Below are 19,670 nucleotides of genomic sequence, written 5' to 3' on the forward strand. Positions count from 1 at the left end.
TATAATATTGCAATTTTAATTTCTTCTTGCTTTGAAAAGTAAGTATTTACGTAACTGTATTCCACCTGGAAACTTCAAAGCCTGCTTTTAGGTGAAGTAACACATAGGAGGCCAAAAGCTTTTCTTTGTTTTATTAGTTGATTTTTGTTTCACATCTTCACTCTGTTTGCCACTTTGTGAAGAATGATAGCCCTCTATACGTGATCAATATTATGTTAAAAGACTTTTGGCAGGACTGCATTGAGCTGCCAGAAAACCATAGTACCATAACTTTTACCATACTTTTTACCATAACTTTTTACCATACATTTTACCATTACTTTTTACCATAACTTTTAAAACATTCTTTGTTTTCTAATTTTCTAATACTAGAAGGATCATTCTTCTTATTTTGTGCATGCAGGTATTTCCAATTAGACTAAAGGAAATTACTAAGTGAGTTTAGAAGGATGTAGTTTTTCAGTAAGTCTTGAAAAGCTACTGCTTCTAATTATTTAGATCTTGTAAAAGAAAATGTAAGTTCTATGAAGATGACTCAAATTATACCTGAATACTTACAATGTAGTAACAGGAAAACCCAGTATTCTCCTCTGCATTGTATGAGTCACCTGAAGGGCAACTATATTTAATAGTGACATAGAAGATGCTTTTGTTCTGTTGCCTAACATAGCATTTCATAGTTCTGTAGATGTTAAACTCATTTTTCACAATAACTTAAAATGGTCTCTTTCAAGATGTACTCTTGCCAGTGCATGTTTCTCTCCTGAGATTATATCTGATATTTTCTTCAGAGCCATGTTCATCATATGCAAGGCTCAGATTGATTTTTATAGTTCCTGAACTGCTGCTGGTTATCAGTTGAACATTCTGGCTGCTAGGAATAATATTAGAGATTTGATACTTGTATTATACCCGAGACATTTTTCCCACCCAATCCAAAGTCATCTTAAAAAAAAAAGCACATCTTTTTCAGGTAATACAGAGATCAGTAAAGCTAATTGATCTGATCACAGAATCATTCATGTTGTGGAAACCTGATTATCTCCAAGTTAAAGCTCAGCAGTTCATTAATGTTGGATTTAGAGCTATTTGTTCATTTTCTTCTCTTTATCTCTCTTGGTACTTGGCTCTGAGAATTAAGTTTAGATTAGGCATTCACTGTAGGCAGACAATAAAAAGTTCCTCTTTGGTCAGACTTTCCCCTCTTTTTTCCACTTCTTGGATCTAGATAGACCAGTACTGTGGAGTAGCTTCTTTAGTTTTCAAGCAGGGAGTTTTAGATTCAACCAAAGCACCATTTCACTTTACAAAACAAATTATAATTAGTATGGTTTGAGTCCAAAGGGTTAGTTAGATATAGAGTTGCCATATGGTACTCTGTGAATGACTGCATCTATGTATGTACAACTGTAGCACAATTAGACTTTAATAGCCATTTGTATTCATGAACCATAGTAGCAGAAATGTAATAAAAACAAAAATAATTTCCTCCTCATCATGATATGTACACAACTAGATGATAACAGACCCAAATGATCATTGATTGATTTTGTTCTTTATGTGAACACTTCAGACAGGTTAAGATGGTTTTGTTTATAGTTTTCGAAACTTGAAATCTACTGGAATTCTTACATAAAACTACTTTCCAAATCTTGGCCAGAATGATCAAAATGCTACTTTCAGTCTATAGTATATACCAGGGTATTCTGATAGATATACGATTGCTTAAATTTTCCTAGAAAGAAAAAAACTAAATAAATAGATGAAGTAATACTTTTATACTGAATTTTATACCATCTGAATTAATTCAAGACTATTCCTAGCAAAAATAAATAAATTAAAAAAATAAAATGACATGCATCTAGTTCTGATGAGATGCTGTTGTTTCTTCTAGTTCAGTTTTTCTCTTATTCTAAAATGTATTTTTCCTTTTTTTCTCATCTGACACTCTTTAGTTTTAGAAGATTGTCATCAATTAAGTTTTTTTTGTAGCACAGGAACACTGAAATATTGTTATCTGTCATGGTATAAAATTTCCACTCTCTTTATTGTTCATTGATTATGTTTCATACATGTGGATGAATTAAAGCCAACTATAGGGCTTCTGAGCTTTTCAGTTACTTTTTGTAGTTGTAGACACATATCACCAACAGTGATCTTTATTTTTTGGATGTCCATCAAAGATGTAACTGTACATGCTACTTATTTTGGTATATGCTTAGTGATGCTGATTCCACCAACAATGTTTCTCCTTCCATATGTATCATTCATTATTTTGTTGTGTTCCTCTTCATTATAAATTGATTATTATGTAGTGGAATGATTTCCTCTCTTTACTATTGTCCATCTTCTTTGGAAGTATGGGAAGACTCACTGGGGCATCAAAGAACTAGATAAAGGTTAGTTTGAAAGACTTGCATCAATATGGGTTTTTGGTACCATATGGAAGAGAGTTAAAAAAGTGAAAGGTATGGCATTTTTCAGCTACTTGCATTTAAGCAGATGTCCACTTTTTAAAAAACTGTTAAATGCTGATGTGAAATAAATCATCACAATTTCAAACTATGCCAAGGCTTTTCAAATCAAAATAACTTACTGACAGATTTGGGCTATAGAATTATAGAGAAAATAAAAGCAAAAGCCTTGTAACAAATAAGTAATATATTCAGTAGTTATCAGATTATTTTATATGTGTTCACAATTCACTATATATTTGTGTCTCTAACTGTGGAAAGGCAGTTCAGTAAATTCTACATAGGATATAATAAAATCTTGGCAGCATAATTGTTTTACTAGGTGACATGATAGCAAGGAAAATAAAAGACCATTTGATCAGATTAAGCTGTCTGGTGGAGTTTGAATTATATAGACATAAGGGTTTGTTTCTGGGCAAAACAATGCTTTTACAGACATCTTTAAGGAGTGGGTGGCAGAGAAATGTCCTTGGTACAGATGACAAAGTATCTGAACCTGATATCAGTTGTTTTGAAAATATGCCTATTAAATACTCTTCTTTTGTTGTGTGTCACTGAAAAATACAGAACTCTGAAAGTCTCAGTCTGTTCTCTGTCTTATCAAGTTGTTTTTGTTATTAAGGATTATTCATTGATTTCCACTGAAATAAAACATATTTAAGTTTAGAGCTTTCCTATCATTTTTTTCTTGGTCCTTTCCTTTATCTTCCAAACAAAACAACAACAACAAAAAAGATAAAAATAAAAAAAGAATCTAATAAGAGTAAAATATTTCCTTAATTAAGGGTATTTTGTTCTCCATATATTAGAAGTTATTCGGAAAACCTCACAGGGTACAGATCATTCTGAGTTATCTCGATGTTCTAGATGAACTATCTAATTGGACAAGATGATCTCTGAATGTCTCTTCCAACTCCTCTCACACTTGTCTTTTAATAACCCAGTATTTTTATTTCATTTCTTCAATCTATTTCAGTGGCCCTACATACTAGAAATTCTTTTCTAAACAGTACATCTTGAATGTGACCTATGTTTTCTGAGTGAAAAAGTAAATGCCTGCTAAAGTGCTCCAAGCATTATGTATTTTAGCTTTTGGAAATATATCATTCTGTGTTTGATGTTGTCCAACTTTATATCTCAGCCTTTGGATATTCTTTTGCTTTCATCTATTGGACTAATTATGTTGTTTATGAAATATTTTTCAGAATCCTTATGCACTGTGTAATCAAGTTATTTTTGAGCAAGCTGAAAAGATCAGATTAATAGAATCCCTCTGTAGCATTTCAGCTTTCTGGAGTAGGGTTTCTTGGCCTGTGAATCAGAGAACTAGGACCTCAGAATAATTTACAATCCTATTCATGACAACTAACCAAACTGGCTGTGAGACAGAATTTACAGAATTTTGAGAGACATCCACAACTTTTACTTCCAGACAGTGCTTCACTGATCTATTCTCATTTCCATACTCAACAGTATGGACTTGTGAACACGAGGTTGAAACTGTATTCTAGCCTTAGCTACCTATATGTAGAGGGGACTAAAGACCGTGTCCTGCTAACCAAATGATTGTCATTGTATCAAAAGTCTACCTTTCTTTTCTATAAAATTCTTTTCTTGTCATAGGAAAACAAGTCAAAAATAGAAATATGAAGTAGATTGAGTCCAGAATTTAGTTTTGTTAGGGAAGAATCCAAATCAAAACAATTGTTCTGATTTCAGTAGGGCCAGCTGGAATTGTGCTTATGGATCTTTTTATCTAAGTTACCAATACATTTCAAAACCTGTTACTGAGCTTCAATTTGTTTAATATATGCAGTGTAAATACTGTATTGATGTGTTCACTTTACTTTTAGTCATAGTGCACTACTTCAACAAGTCTTGCTGATACTTTTATCTGCTAACCTAATGACCTGATCAATAAAAAAGATGTCTGTTTAGTTTGACAGAAAATATTTCTTCTAGCCTACGTGATAAGAATGACTTTGCAGTACTAATCACCTATGAAATTTCTTTGCAGTATTTGTAGGCAGTGGGAATTTAAATTAATGAATGAATGTCTTACTTTTTTGTAAGGCCAGGAAATCAAGCTGCCTCCTGTCCTCTAATGTTCATCACCCTAAAACAAGTCTCTAGTTGTGGCTTGAAATAATTAAGAGAGTGCTAAATCCCTAATTAAAACACATTCTCTGTGAAGACTCATAAACATGCAGCAGAGCTAAAGATTACACTGCTACATAGATCAGTTTCTCAGTGATGTTTAAAACATTTTCATGCTTCAGTTTTTATCTACATGTAGCTATTCATCTATTGTTATGCTACTGATTGACATAGACATTAAAATAACAAAGTCAGCATACTAAGAGAAAAAATGTTTTCAAATCTGTGTAGTTCTTCAAATTCTATATGCCTTGAAGCTACAATTTTTTCATTGTTCTCCTTCCATGCACCAGTAGTACAAACATACCTTTTTACAGTATGAGGAGGGCATCTTTGCTGAGTAAAATGATTATCAGTGAAACAAAATAAGCATTAAAGGAACTGCGATCACATATATGTGAACTCTGGAGAGCATCATCTGTCACTACTGTGACATTTTAATGAATTACTTAAGATAATTGATGCAATTAAAACATCCCAGCCTGATCTTTTCTGTAAGGATAATCTTTGGTTTAAAAATATCTAATGTAATTGTGTCATTCTTGATGAAGGACAAGTGTTAGATTATGCAAGTACTTTGAGCTCAAGCAGAGACTGAGGTTTCCTCAAAAGATTAAACAATAGAATTCTTGATAATTTGATAAAACGAAAAGATTCTAGGCATAATTTTTTACAGGTGTTACTAAGGAATCATAATTCAGATGATGCTGTGATTCTGTTTTGGCAGTTGGGTGTGGAAGGGGTGCCTCTTATTCTTACATGAATTACAGGGCCCCACACTGAGTTCCTCACTTAGATCTTTTATTGAAATCAATTAAGCTCAAAGCCTGGTCTAATTCTTAGCTTTCATGCAGATGCAAATTAAATCTGTTGCACATATTATACTGTAGTCTGTAGTAGATGCTAGTATGAATGAGGGAGACGGACTTCATTTAAACTCTAAACTTGTGTGATTTTAGGCTTTTTTAAACATACTTCTCATGTTTTCAGTGACAATGATGAACAGGAGAAAAGATCTCATGCTGACTGAAATCTATGGTAAATTCTGACTGATATCATCACAACATTGCAGTTTAATGTATTAAACTGCTGGATCACATTTAGAAAGCAAAGCATTAATATTCTGGTAAGGTTATCCCTTCCTCCAAAATTTCTATTAGTTATTTTTCATCATGCAATTATGGATCAATTAATTCTTAACACTTTTTAATGTATCAGTGCTTTGTAATGGTTTTAATTTAGCAAAAAGGAGGTGCAGTCCATTACATGCAATTAACATTGCTGCTATGAATACACCATGGCCAGTGCTGGGGAAGACATTTAGATTACAGCAACAGCTTCTAATCATTGCTTGTCATTCAAATCTCCTGGGCATGTATGAACTGCAATTGCATTTTTGAATCCCTTAGTGTGCTTCCCTACAATCCTGCAAGCAGCACTGGATTAGATTTTGGAAAAAGTGCCCTTGTTCTACAGACACTACAGTTGTAGTTGTAATATTTGGCAATTTGTACTCCCTTAATGTTGAACAAGAAGCATTAGATGAACAAGAAGATTTCCAGCTCTTAAGTAAAACTGTAAGCTCTGAATAACTTCTAACACATTTTCAACAGAATTGGTGAACCAAATTCACTAACATAAGAAGAATTCAGACTGTTTAGACTAGGGCCAAATGTCATGCAACACGGTATTTTCCCTGTCTCAACTAACATAAGTAGGCATGGCTGTAGCTTGAAAAAGGTGTGTTCAAACTGTACAGGACCTATGGGAATTCAAGTACTATGATATGGCAGGTTGGTAGGATTTACAGTATAAGTCATGTCTGAATCTCAGGAGTATGAAGAGTAGATATCATTCTCATGGTTGAAGCTATGACATTTGGAAAATACATGTAAACTTTTTTTCAACATCAAAAGTCAAAATAAAATCTTCAAATGGACAGCACTGAACTTTCTTATCAAACGTATTATATCTAATAGTGATAGGAAAAGGGGGAATGGTTTTAAATTGAGACAGGTGACATTTAGATTAGATATTAGGAGGAGGTTTTATTACACAGGGGGTGGTAAGGCACTGGCATCCAGGTTGCCCAAGGATGTTGTGGATGCCCCATCTCTGGAGACATTCAAGGCCAGGCTGGATGTAGCTCTGGGCAGCCTGGTCTGGTGGTTGGCGACCCTGTACATAGCAGGGGGATTGAAACTTGATGATCATTGTGGTCCTTTCCAACCCAAGCCATGCTATGATTCTAGGTAGCTCTAAAAGCAATGCTTCCTATTTATTTATGTTGAAACTACAAAGTGCAGTAATACTCATTGATAGAGAAAATTCTCAGCTACCAGGCATTATTCTTCAATGTCACCACCATTAGCTATGCATTTTCACTAGCAAGGAATAAGAGCCTGCATGTTGAGCTTGGAAAACTGTCTGGCATCCAGGCTTGTCATTCATGTTGCTTTCGTCATAGCTGAAATACACTACCCACTGCCTCACTATGCTCACATACAGTGTTTAGTCTCCAGAAATATTAAGCAAGCCTTGATGAATGTCAGTTTTCTGCAAGGGTGATTTCAGTGACACACCTTTGTTTCATATGCACTACTATGTCAGATGCCATTTTGTCAGACTGCCCTCTGCTGCCATTTGTCACACAGTAACAACATGCAATGGAATATTGGTGGGAAAATTCAGCAACCAATATCTGCTGCACTACCAATGTCTGCCTCTGACATCAAAGGCCAACATAATAAAACAGGGGGTATTACTTTTGGAGCAAACCTTCTACCTTGTTTTAGTGTATCTGTACATAGAGATGTTACTATCTTCATTATTTTTTTAGCGCATTGTGCCAATATTTTGGCAAGAAAATCTACTCATAAATACCACTTAAGCAAAAATGTCATATTCTTACTGCCACCAAAAGTAAAAGTCATTGTCTCCTTCCATGTTTCTGTACTCTTTGATACTGTGTATCTCAGGGAGGAGAAGCTGATTAAAAAACAGTCTCAAAATATCAGCTATCATACTGCAATATGTAGTATTCATCATTACTGCTTTATACAGAAGATGTTGAGCAGTCTGGCTGGCTCATTAGCTCTGAGTTGTACAACACTCAAGTACAGAGTTAGCTTCATTTTCATAGGTACTTACAGCTTATAATGAAGTCTGCGTAGTCTTGCATTTTCTATACTGTTCTGTGAATCATGCCAGCAGCATTCAATAAGGTTAGTAATTAAAAGGAGAGCGGTGATATGATATTTAATTTTTGTGATAAATGAACTTCAGTGTAAGTAGAAATATATTCCTGCACTGCATTATTCTAACAAAAAAAGAATAACAAATTTAGTTAAAGAAAACAATATTCTATAGCAACAACAACAAAAACACCAACAAAGGAACTCATCAACATACAGACATGTATACCTGTAAGTATTTCCTCTAGTCCCTGTGTACACTCTACTTGTTAATCCATCAACATAGCATACTATTCTCTATCATTTAACCATTTTCCTTCAAAGTCAATGTTTCTAGTCCAGTCTCATAGACATTTCCCCTAACTCCCACTGTGCAATTCTGCTTTCTTTGCAAACTGAGACCTGCAGCCTCTTGCAGAATTAATCCTTTTAGTTTCTTAAAGGAGCTGTTCTGGACGTACAGCTTCAGTTATCACTGTAGTCATGAACGGTTTGAAAAGTTCTGATCTTTATAACCACTCTGATTCTCACATCAATTTGAAAGTTTGTTTTGTAGGCAGGGAAAGAAGCCAACAGTTTGACTTACCCGCATCAATGAGATTGCAGCTTTTCCTTCCCTGGGAAATTGGTTTGCTACAGATTGATTCTTCAAGAGTTCCAGTCACCGCTCCATAAGGGTTGCACTACTGTTACTGACAGAAGGGGACTGTGATACATACCTGCATTGCTCTCCCCTTTCTCAGACAGCTCTGTTACGATGGTAGCTGGTAGTAGAATTCACATTCTCATTTTTCCCTTTTGCAGGTACACAAAGTGAGTGTTGATCTTGCTTACAAATATTCTGCCAGCTGCTGAGGGAAACACATTTTCTTCAAACAGATGAAAAGCCTTTCCAAAACTGGCATTATTTTAATTGTGAGTCACTTGCTCATGTATAATTCTAACCAAACAAGGAGTTCATGTAATTATTAGAAGCATTAACTTTTGAAATTCATACAGATATATTCTGGCTGCTTTTTTTCTTTTTTAAGAGGTATTCTATAAACAAGAAAAATAATCATAATTTCTAAAGCATTGTAAGAGTGAAAAGTATTTTTTAAATTGATGACAAAAATTGTTGATTCATATTGCCAAGTGGGAGGCACCATAAATTGTATTGGTAATTATCTTATTGATGATATATTGTATTGGTAATTATATTGATGATCTCTTATCATCATTTGATTTGACAATATTAGAAGTATCTTATTATAAGAATATAACAAGATGTACAGTTCACACTTTGGTTTTTATTTTTTTCAGAATGCTGGTATCCCAGCTGTACAATGGAATGCATTCAAGCCAAAATGTACAGATCCTGAGTTAAGACAGAACTCTACCAGGAAAAAGATGACACGTTCTCAGTGTCCAGGTCAGACACCTCTCTGCTTCTGTTTCTTCTGTGTTTGCTTTCTGTTTTACGACCACTACTGTCTGGGTGATGGTCCAATTTCATTGACTGCTATGAATTAATCTCTGGCAGCCATCTCAGTTGTGTCTCCATGGATATTGTTTATGGGCAAGAAAACAGTTCTAGTACTTACACAACTTTTACCAGTTGTAAACTGGTATATAAATACTGTAACCACCAGTATTTTTCTGATACATCCAAAAATTATTCAAGTTTCCTAGAAACCATCATCCAAAATGGTCAATTTGTGCTTCTGAGGGCTGTGATTACAAGGACTTCATGAAAGGCCAACGCTGCCTACATGACATTGCAGGTGAACTACACAGCCATGAGATCTTGTTGGTGTATTTTAAAAATCTGAAGCATATGTGAAAATCTGTTGGATCACTGGCCTTTCAGCCACATACTAGTCCAGCTTCAGGCTGTAGCATCTCTACATCTGAAGTGCCCACTGTTCTTTCTCAGTCTGTAATTGAGATTTTGTCTTTGTTTGGTCTTCATTTTCCTACCTGGTTTTTGTCTCCCTGTTAATTTCCCCATGGAGCCCTGTTCATTGTCTCCCTGTTGGTCCCAGTCAAATTACTCCTAATATAACACAGATGGCTCTCTCCTTGATCTCCATCATACTTGTTACTAACCCAATGGCCCAGAATGGTGCTCTTGCAGCAGAACGATATTCTGGTGGCCCGTGAACCTCATTTCCAATCTGCCAGATGTGGTAAGATTAATATGACTGGCTGTAACCTTTGAACAAGGAATGTACACCTATGTTGTCAGGTGGGCTATGTATCTTATCAAGTGTAAAACCGAAGCTGCAGGCTCTTTGACAGTTAAAGAACTTTAGCTACATGAATCTGTCTATCTAATGTGGAGATGAAGCCACAACTATAGGTCTGGAAGGAATATGTGAGATGAGTTTTGAAGTGAAATGTACCTGCTAAATTGTTTTCACTGCCTGAAAACTAGACATGAAATATACTTTGAAGACTGGAAGGTAACAAATAAAATAATACACTTGTCAGTAATTGGTGGAAGAGAAAGATGAACTACTGAGTACCCTAAAGTTACGCATAAAGTTACTGGCTAAATTTAAATATACAAACTAGGAGGTTGTTGTGAAATTCATCTCACCCAACTTCAGACATTTGCAATGTATGCTGTAGGCATATACAATTAAGGAAGTCACTTGAGGCTTCATTTTAAGGTCAGTGGGAGAGACAGAAAGTGATTCATTAAGCCTGTTTTAGATAGGCATTTTAGAAAGAGATTTACTCCCTATTTCTTCCATTGTTCCAAAAGAGGAGCCTCAAGAGACCAGCTCTTCATGTCTGGTTTTGCTCAGATAAATCTTACTTCCCTGTATAATAACTATTCATTATTCAAAACAAAGGAGGTAGGTCCTGTGAAGTGTCCTCTTGCTCACTACTGACCACACAAGAAAAGTAAAGACTACATTAAATATTTCAGTTAGATATTTGCAGATTACACATAGTTAATTCTTCTGCCATCATTTTCATGATATATACTGGTGACAATCCAAGAAGCAGGAATGTATTTTATGCTAATTAAGTTGGCCAAACATGTAGATATTGTTTAGATTTCCTCCAACGAGGAAAGGCTTGTTTTAAAAAAAGCAACGAATAAACTATATGAATTGACAGTTTGGCAAGCAGAATTCAAGGAATAGAAACTTTGGTTCTTTAATGATTAACATACAAAAATGTGTATTTTATCACAAGTATTAATGACTTTGAACAGAGCAGAGCAGAGGCTTAGATTTTTTCATAGATACTCTGTTTTTAATTTAAATAAGGAAAACTAATTCCAGTCCCAGAGTGAAGGATTTGAAATGCGTTCCAATTCCTGTCTTTGGATGCTCATCACAGATTTTCTTAAAATGGAAAAAAGAATTTCAGTGGTACCACTAATAAGAAATCAAATGCATCCTTTTATTTGAAAGTACACCCCACTGCAGTGGTGGAAATTAGTAAACAAGAGTTCAGTTAAAAAGAAAAAAAAATAGGCAGATCAGATAATCATTTATAGTATTAGAATCTTAAAAAAGAAGAAGAGCAAAAGAGATTTTAAAAAAACAACAACAGAGTAGAGCAGGGAAAAAATGGTGGTGTATTTGTTGTTAAGAAGTGCTACAGTGTTTAACTGAGTTTCAAGTTGTTAGTTAGTAGGCTTGAAATTAGGTGATATACTCTTCTGGAACACAAGTTGCCTAGGAAGATAATGACCCAATAAGAGAAGAAAAGTTTTAAACAAGAACAGAGTTTTAAGCTTGTGAAATAGCAATGTGTGCTTAAAAATCAGATTTTCCTTATCTGAGGATTGCTCCACTCCAGTAGTTTTATTCCAGTTATAGAGTGAGCTCCTTCTTCCAAGAGAGCCAGAATCAGGGATCAATTTGCTTATTTTCTTATGCGTAGTTGCTGCTTCAGATGCTCCTGGATATAATACAAAGCAAGCACAGAAACTCCTGAAAAGACTCTGGAAATGCCATTTGAAAGTTATTATTATTATTATTATGGCTTCTAGACCTACTGAACATTCTAGATGAGTTAGTATAAGCTGTCATGTCCTGCATCAACAGTCAGTAAATGCAGCGCCTTCACTGTGAAGGCAAGAAAAAATGTGTCTGGCATACCATGTTGAAAAATAGGATAAATCTTGGCATAGAGATTTGAACAGATTCCAGTTTACTCGTTATTAAGTTATACTTCTCTCACACTGTTTACAGGGTTGTTGTTTTTTGTTGTTGTTGTTGTTGTTGTTTTGTTTATTGTTTCTTGGTTTGTTTTTCTTTTTATAGAAAAATGCATGGATTATTTCAGACATTGTCAGTCTTGATAACTGATATATATATACTTGCTTTTGATTACATATGCTTTCTTCTGGATAACTTATCAAACATTTTAAAGAAAGGAACATTATGTGGTATCCCAGGAGTTTCAAAAAAACTGTTGAGTTTTGGGGAAGGTTAAGGTTGAAGGCAGATCACACAAACTCCATGTGTAGCTGGGCGCATCTTTCTTATCTTTGAGGTCAGTCAAAGTTTCACACAGTCTTTTAGAAGGAAAAACCCTGCCTTTATTTTTTGTTTAAATGTAAGAATTACAATAGAAAGATATTAAGTCATATTTATATTTTAAAGAGATATGTGTTTCTACTATAAAATTATTAAGATGAAAGAAGTAGTAAACCTTTCTTTGAGATTCTAGGTGTGAAAAGGATACTTTATTAAGGACTACCATGAAAGAGTGAAATCTAAGCTTATGTTGAGTATAGCTGCTCTGCTGTATGTTAAGAAAAATGTGCCTTTTATAAAAATCACCAACCCTCCCATTTTTATGAATTTAGAAGTGCTCTGGGAAGGTCAGAGTCATCATCCTGAACTTGAACTTGTCAAAGAAGATGAAAGCTGGCAAGTCTTTAATGAGGTTGAAACTTTGGTTGATGTTCTTCAGTGATGTAGGAATTATGATTTTATAATGCTATAGAATGATCTTTTTTTGTTGTTATTTATACAGAGGTGATGGAACTGGGATTTGTTTATATTTAGTTTCTTCCTTTGATGCTTTGAATTGTCTTCTTATTCTACTGGATGTAAAATCTAGATTAAATGAGACGCATAAATTAGAATACAAGGAAGGCTGGGGTTTTCTCCCTACGAAAAGTACTTTGAACTAAAACAGTCTAGATCTAGGTCAGTGCCTGAAAAGAATCTGTCAGCACTCCATGTAGCTTCTAACAGTTATCAGCAATAAGCGCAAAAGCTTGACCTACAAATCCACAACTCAGCCTCCAGCTGTGGCCATGGTGAAATCACTTATAGGCTGTAGCTACTTTTTGATGGATCCATTTTGATTGCACCTTCCAGTTGGAGGGTAGAATCACATAAAACAAGTGATTCAGCAAGCTTAAGGAACACTTTTGTTTTTGTCCTCTAAAGCAGACTAATTGCTATTTACCATTTGTACATAAATTTTTACCATATAATAGCTATTTTACAACATGAATTACGACTACTTACCGTTATCCAGTAGAACTACCCAATTTATTTTCTTATTAAGGATAAGTAAAATCAGTATCATTAGAGTAAAATTTTACTTCATCCTTTACTTTTTCATAATTATCCCATTTCATATACTCATTTTTTTTAGATATACATATTAATAGCATTCATAGAAGTCAGATGAATATTTTAAATATCTGTTTAACCTTTGATAGAATTCATGAAAGTGATTACTATACCTGACTTTGTAAGATCCATCTGAGTGCAACTTTAAGAAGAATATCAGTCCTACTTTTAGAAGAATATAAACTCTAACTGCTGGTTCATATTCTGTGATAGTCACTCTGACTGTCTTACAATTATATACATAGTCTTTTCCAGTCTGAATTCTGCAAACTTCAGATTTCAGCAGCTGATATGAACACTGCCTATCTCTAAAATCCCCTTCATTTTCTTTATTAGCTTACGAGCTTGACATTTACGTCAGTGTGTTTCCTTCTGCTTCCTTTGACCTGGGTGTTATACCCAAGGCGTTGCTCAGGACTGATAATGCTGGCCTGCTAAATAGCGTGACTGTGGGCCAATCATCCTACCCTACAAATAGTGAGCAGATCAAGATCCCCTTGAGCTTTAATCCTCATAACAAGACTGCATATGATCCCCCCCAGTTCCTTCTAAATATCATGAAGTTTGAGTGACTATAGTTTCAGCATGGATTAGGTAGAATAATGATTGGAGGTAACATATAGAGATGTCTGCCTCTTAAAAGAAAATACAGTGTTAAGGAAACACTCCACACAGTATGGAACATGGTGAATACACAAGGAGTCTGTTCCATGATATTTCCATAAGCAACATAAGATCTGTAAACATTAGATTGTTAGCAACTCCAAGGGAATTGCTGACTGATTGTGGGAGGGTGGAGTGAAGTGTGAACAATGCAGCCCGGCTCTGTGATAACATCACAGGGATGGGAACCTGGTGGTACTATGGAACTGATAAACATCATAGTAGTCATCCTGAGTTAGCAGCTTTTCACATATATATATCAGGTTTTCAGATTCAGATATTTACATTCAGATATTTTACCTGAGCATAGTCAAAAAATCAATAAGACGATATGCATAACTTGTTGTTAGCAGGTCATAATGTGGTAATAAGAGAGCCTTAATTGTTTTCTCTCTGTTAAGTCATAATTTCTGAAAACAACCCTCAAATTTACCTTTGTTCCTGCAATTTTCACAGCATTGTGAAATTTGTTCATGCAAAGAGAGTAAAAGAATGAAGATGAAGATCCTCTATTTCTTACTTGTTTTGGAAAAAGCTGCAAGAACATATCTCTTTTTTCTTTTTTTCTTTTCTTTTCTTTCCTTTTTTTTTCTTTTTTTTTTTTTTTTTCTTTTTCTTTTTGGCCCTCCGGCCAAGAAGTGCAGTATTGAACATAACTCTTTTGAGAATTAAATGCTGTAACTGAGGCACTTTCTCAGATTAAAGTGCTTCTTCTTTCTCTGGCAACTTCGGACCTTGAAATAAATTCAAACATTTTGTTTTCCTTCATTCTAAACTTCATTCCTGATACTGTATCCTGGTCTTGCTAGCAGATAAAATGAAACTGGCAGATTGCAGATTTCTTATTGTAGGTTCTGCTTCTGTGCAGTACTGTTTGTAGTCATCTCAGATGGAAGTTCAAAGCAAATTCAGTATGTTTTCCCAATAACGGAAACTAAAACACATTGAGAAAATATTCCTTTATGTCAAAGAGCAGACTAGATGACTTTGACTCACAGACATTTATTGATTCTTACATGGGCTTAGAAGACACTGAGAAAAAAAAATCTGTTAACTATGGACTATTGTTAATAATTGCTGAGAACATTTCTACATTAATCATCTCAAGGCAAATCACATTATATTGGAAATACTCTGTAATGGATTCATTTATGATGGTAGATTTGTACCCTCACCTTAAATCAAAATAATGGTACGTATTTTGTTGCAATCACATTGAAGTAAATGGCATTATGCTATGGATAAAAATGATGTATTGTATTTTGTCCCGAGTTTCAGACATTGCTACTGTTAGTAGTATCAGTCTCCAGGAATTCACCTGAATTGAACTGATTAATGTAAAATTCTTTCAAGCTACTTCTACTGCCTCTAGAAACACTTACTAGTTCAGTCTAGTAATGGCACGGTTTTTAACATGGATTTATGTGTTGTTTTTCCTCAGTGTGTTATTATTTATTTTATTAATAACAGCAGCAGTTCCAAAACCTATTGTGACAAATGCAGTAAAAACTTATTCAGCTACACAAGGACAAAGAGTGGAGCTTTTTCAAAGTGCCAAAATGCCTCTCCCAGCTATGATGCCTTTTGCTTTTCCTGGCACTCTTTGATGAAATAGATTACAAAAAGGGGTTGGCAGAAAAACAAAGCTTAGACTTGAACTGTTTCTGCACCTGTAAACTGAGGGTAGCTGAAGTCAGAGGAAACAATTAATGGACTGAGAGTCATTAGTCTGCTTACTTCTTCTGTGTAGAGAAAAGATGTGGAAGTAGTCTTGCATGACTGAAAAAATCAGGCCTCCATTATGGAATCTTACAAACCAGCACTGTGCATAGAAATAAGAAGCTTTCCACTTAGTCCCCAGACTGATTCCATTATGTATCTTCTTGCTCTGTATGTCATTATTAGATCGATAGGGCACTAATACAAAAAACAGCTAGAGTTTTTATCTGAATTTACTCCAGTATGACTTAAGCCTGATAAAGAATTTATATTCCCTATGGAGTTTTTGAAGATTACTAAGTTACCAAACAGAGGAGATCAGATTTAGTAGTAAAACTGGCATCAAAAATCAGGAACAACTCTCTGCTAATACAGTCAGAAACTGTTCTCTTGCTTGCTTGCTTGTTTGCTTTCCTTCTTTTTGTCTTTCCCCCTTTTCTCCATTCTTTCTCCCTTTCCTCCTTTCTTTCTGCTATATCCCTATAGCTCTTCTGGGTTTACATGAGATGAAAATTAAGATTTGCATATTTTTACTGCAAATATTACTAATATTTGTTTACTTAATGTGAAAATACACATATACAATGCCTTTGGTAATCAAATTGATTAATTATATTGATTTAGTTATAGTTATTCAACAGAATCTTTTGCCATGTTTCCTGAAAACACAGGGGAGATAAATTCAAGGACCAGAATATTGGTGTTCATTAAGCTATGGCATTTCTCATTTAAATACAGGTTTGAAGGCTTTCTGTCCTAACCAAAGTCACCACTAAGACTGCCAGTATTGTGGCTACTATTTCCTCTAAGGAAAAAGCTTGGAAGTACAACACAATGATTATATGCTGTACTTTCTCCAAATAAGCACTTTTTAAAATGTTCACACTATTGATGAAACTTAGGTGCCAGTCTGTTGCCTATGGTTTTACACTCTGAAGTTTACTTGTTTTTCCTGCCAAAAAGTATAATTCTTCTGCTTTAAGTGGTCTATGCCTTCCACTGCATTTCTTTGCAGACAGCAGCTCATAAAGCTGGACACTAGAAACGCACTGAAGTGAGAGTACCCATTAGGGTGTTTTTGAAGTACTGTCCTCTACAAGTACAGTTTTCATTGCCTCATTTCTAGACAGTTATAGTGTCCTCAGGGTTGATTTGCAATGTTAATACCATAAGACTTTGTAAAAAATGGAAGCAAAATTGTAGCACATGCTGAGATTTTTGATAACGAGGATGTCTCTCAGAACAAAAACAATGCTATATTTGACTGCAGAGAGCAGAAACAATGGGAAAACTGGTATGTTGTTATGATGGGCTGGAGTTTTAGTTGTTTATTTGATTTCTGTGTATTTTTACTGTTCCAGAAGAAAATCAGCAATATCAGACAGAACCAAACCACAGCAATTTGTATTCATTTGAAAAAAAATTTGTTTTCCTTTAGCTGAGATTTATAAGCATCCTCATACATAATCACTAGCATGTAAGAGAGAAAATGTTTCTCATTGACAGAAATGCTCTTTATTTTAATGCTGGTTTCATTTTCAGAAAAACTGTTCAAGAATTATTTGAAAGCTTTCCTTTTGGGAGGAACAGGGGATTGATATAACTATGAAAGATCGATTTATATGTTGATTATGTCTAGGTTTGATGGGAAATCAGACAAAACACTTTAGGAAACAAGGTTATCACTAGAGCCACACTGTGACAGTTCAATTCAGCATTTTGCATTAAAATTATCCATGAAAAAAAAGGGTTATAGCTTAAAGTTCCCTCTTTTAGCATGGATCCAAGAATGAATTTCCATGCTCTTGGAATTCTTGAGTGCCATGGAAAATACCAGAGAGCAAGTCTGAGAATCTGGTATAAGAAGGTTCTGTAGTGCTTGTATTTGAGCTTGTTACATAGCCTCTATATTCTCAGGTGTGCAAAGGCGTGTGATAAACTGGGATAATCATCACTAGTCAGGGAGAATTTAGAGAAAATACCTAAGAATTATGTGTTAACTTTCTAATGTAGATATTTACTGTGTTTGGATTATCTGATATAGCAGCATCCTTGGCTTTTCTGTGGATCAAAACAGGGACCAACCTGCTTTTTGAGTGTGGTGTATAAAAGCTGCATAAGTAATACTTAACAAGAAAGAGAAAATGTGTAGAACCATTGAAACATAGAATGGCTTGGATTGAAAAGGACCTCAAAGATCATCTAGTTTCAACACCCCTGCCATGGGCAGGATAAGCATTTTGCTCCTGAGTTACTTGAAAAATGCTCAGTAGCTGTTCATAATTTCCAGTGTACAAGGATGTATAAGGTGGCAGATCACAAAAGCTGATCTAGTTTTAGTTAGAAGATGTAATGTTTGTATGTCACCTACCTACTTCTCTGTCCGGGGGAAGGCAGTTTTTGTTTTGTATGTGTTTAGAGAGTTTTAAGGGTTTAATCCCATTGTTCACAGGAAAGTGAAGTTCACAGGAAAGACAGACATATTCTTCCAGAAACATAAGAGAAGTGCCTAGCAGAATATAAAATAGTTTCTAAAATGTTCGTGTTAAACTACCTTCAATTTGAATAATAAATATTTCTGACAATTCTTTATTATGTGTTACTTTCTGACAATACAGGAAGTACATTGATATTCAAGAATCACATCTTTGAAAACTTCAAGGCAGAAAGAAATAGAAAGGCAGTAAGTATCTGTTTATAGTAATCTCCATAAAAATAGAATTGTGCTCAATTCTTCAAGGGTGGTTCTCCACTTGTGGACTGGAGAAGAATATTGTTAATCAAATATGAAAAAAAATCTGGAGATTGATGCAGAAAAAAATTGGACTAGATGATCTTGTAGGACCTTCCCAACCTTGTGATTCTATGATTGTATCATTTTCTTCCTTTTTTTTACCTACCCAATGTAATGCATAGTCCTTTGCAATCACAGGGGAAAATGGTTAAGAAAATTTTGGTTAAAATCTCAACTGTTCTGAGTTTCTCTTCTTAAGAATATAATTTTGTGTACTAGGAACCAAGAGAAAAGAAAAGAGACCTTTTAACCAAAAACAGAGATTGATTACATTTTGTTTATTCCAACTTGCATGTAGTTGTGCATTTGTATTATAAGACTATATAGGGTTTTCTTCAACTACAGTTGAAGGTGACAGCAGTCACACTGCAGTGTGATAATCAGTCATTGATCATCAGTAGTAACCAGTAGACCACCTTTTTAAGCATCTTTTTTGTGGATTTGATTAAACCTAGTAAGAGTAGCAATTCTAAGACCCTAAAGAAAACTGAAAAGAAGCCCCTGTGTATTTATATTTCATTATGATTTTGAAATACATTTTAATTCCTTGATTAGGAATTTCATGTATTACAATCTAGAAGTGATTGCTTATGTCATTGCAAGTTCTAACTCTTTAGGAAATGGAACAAAGCTCAACTTCTGTAGAAAAACCTTTCCCCTTTCTGTCTGTAAAATGGATGAAGATGAATGAAGAGAGGAAGTGCAAAATACTCCTTTGCAAGACTGCCAACAATCTGTCATTTCTTCAGAAAATTCTCACTTTTGAGTTTTTGCTCTCTTTTGTCCTGTGAAGCTATGTCCTACTTCCTCTTTTGCATCTTCAGGGAACAGAAAGGCTCCAAAAAAGAGATGAGAGCTTGAATGTATGTGGTAAGACCTGTGTTTTAAAATTAATGGGATCCACAGAGAGGAAAGTGCCATAGGCAGCAAAAGGCCATTTGCTTTCCTTTTGCAGGGAGAAAAGCTCAGCAGCATAAAAATTGTGCTGCTGCGGCTACTGCTGCTGTTCTCTCTTTCTTTCTTTTTTGGTCCCACTTCTCTGAGGTAGGTCCTAAGGACAATGGGCAGGATG

This window comes from Coturnix japonica, chromosome 3 (assembly GCF_001577835.2).
Source record: "Coturnix japonica isolate 7356 chromosome 3, Coturnix japonica 2.1, whole genome shotgun sequence".
Lineage (NCBI taxonomy): Eukaryota > Metazoa > Chordata > Aves > Galliformes > Phasianidae > Coturnix > Coturnix japonica.